Source organism: Caretta caretta, chromosome 13 (assembly GCF_965140235.1).
Source record: "Caretta caretta isolate rCarCar2 chromosome 13, rCarCar1.hap1, whole genome shotgun sequence".
In the NCBI taxonomy this organism is placed as follows: domain Eukaryota; kingdom Metazoa; phylum Chordata; order Testudines; family Cheloniidae; genus Caretta; species Caretta caretta.
The window spans coordinates 41,013,660-41,015,596 of NC_134218.1; positions in this window are offsets into that span (position 1 = coordinate 41,013,660).

The following is a 1,937-nucleotide window of genomic DNA, read 5'->3' on the forward strand; positions in this document are numbered from 1 at the left end:
AAAAAAACTTCAAAAACAGACTCCAACGAGAGACTGCTGAATTGGAATTAATTTGCAAACTGGATACAGTTAACTTAGGCTTGAATAGAGACTGGTAGTGGATGGGTCATTAAACAAAGTAAAACTATTCCCCTCCCTCACCCCCCACTGTTCCTCAGACGTTCTTGTCAACTGCTGGAAATGGCCCACCTTGATTATCACTGCAAAAGGTTCCCCCCCACCCCCGCTCTCCTGCTGGTAATAGCTCACCTTAAGTGATCACTCTGGTTACAGTGTGTATGGTAACACCCATTGTTTCATGTTCTCTATGTATATAAATCTCCCCACTGTATTTTCCACTGAATGCATCTGATGAAGTGAGCTGTAGCTCACGAAAGCTTATGCTCAAATAAATTTGTTAGTCTCTAAGGTGCCACAAGTATCCCTTTTCTTTTGAAAAAATTTAGTTTGTTTAGTCCAGAGAAGAGAAGACTGAGGGGGACGTGATAACAGTTTGCAAGTACATAAAAGCAGGAGGGTGACAAATTATTCTCTTTAACCTCTGAGGATAAGACAAGAAGCAATGGGCTTAAATTCCATCAAGGGAGGTTTGACATTAGGAAAAACTTCCTGTCAGGGTTGTTAAGCACTGGAATAAATTTCCCAGGGAGGTTGTGGAATCTCCATCACTGAAGATTTTTAAGAGCAGGCTGGACAAACACCTGTCAGGAATGGTCTAAATCAGTGGTTCTTAATCTGGGGTGCACGCACCCCCTGGGGGTGCAAGATGCCCCTTCTGGGGGTGCAAGACATGCCAGATTTTCCTAGAAGGTAAATCATTGAAAACACAAATTAAGCACAGGCACGTAAGTACAACTTCTTTGTTTCATCAGTTAAGGTTTTGCAGTGGAGCCTCCCTGACATTAGGGGGCCGAGAGCAGCGTGTCCGGGAGTTTTTCTTTCGTGGGGAGGATTCAGGCTACAGTGAAGGAAGATTATGATGCCCGGCTGATATTTATATTCATGTTTATATTTCTATTCCCAGTCACACTCTATTTCCCGTGTACACTCAGATTGTAAACTTGGTGGGACTGAAAGAGGTTTTATGGTCTGTGTTTGTACCGTGCCTAGGACTATGGGAGCCTAGACTATAATTAAGAACATAAGAACGGCCAGACTGGGTCAGACCAAAGGTCCATCTAGCCCAGTATCCTGTCTCCTGACAGTGGCCAACGCCAGGTGCCCCAGAGGGAACGAACAGAACAGGGAATCACGGAGTGATCCAACCCCTGTCGCCCATTCCCAGCTTCTGGAGACCCAGGGCACTAGGCCCACAACCAGCATCAAATCTATCACCACTGAGCATCATCCTCAAGATCATTTACTTAGTTAATTATTAATAGGCTATAAAGTGTAGACAGACTCTTTCTTCTGGCTGTGTTTAAAGAACTTGTATGATAGGAAAGCTACGTGTTTCACACCATCCCCATGATGTAATATTGAGGGATAACAACAAAAACAACAACAATATTTCCATTCCCACTTCCATTCAGACACTATAACCATTCACGCTGAAACACAGATTTCCATTCCCATTACCACTGTCACTCATGTTCGCTTTCATATCCCCAAACTCATTCACACACATGGGGGGGGGGGGGGGGGGGGGGGGGGGGGGAGAGAGAGAGAGAGAGAGAGAGAGAGAGAGAGAGAGAGAGAGAGAGAGAGAGAGAGAATTTTCTAAGGGAATGTTGGAAAGACAGTTACTCTGAATGATACTCAGACGATAAGATTCATAGATTCATAGATATTTAGGTCAGAAGGGACCATTATGATCATCTAGTCTGACCTCCTGCACAATGCAGGCCACAGAATTTCAAGTGAGACAATGTACAGGGCAGGGAGCTGAATAAATCTTTAAACAGACACTACCCAGCTCTATGACATTGACCAACAGG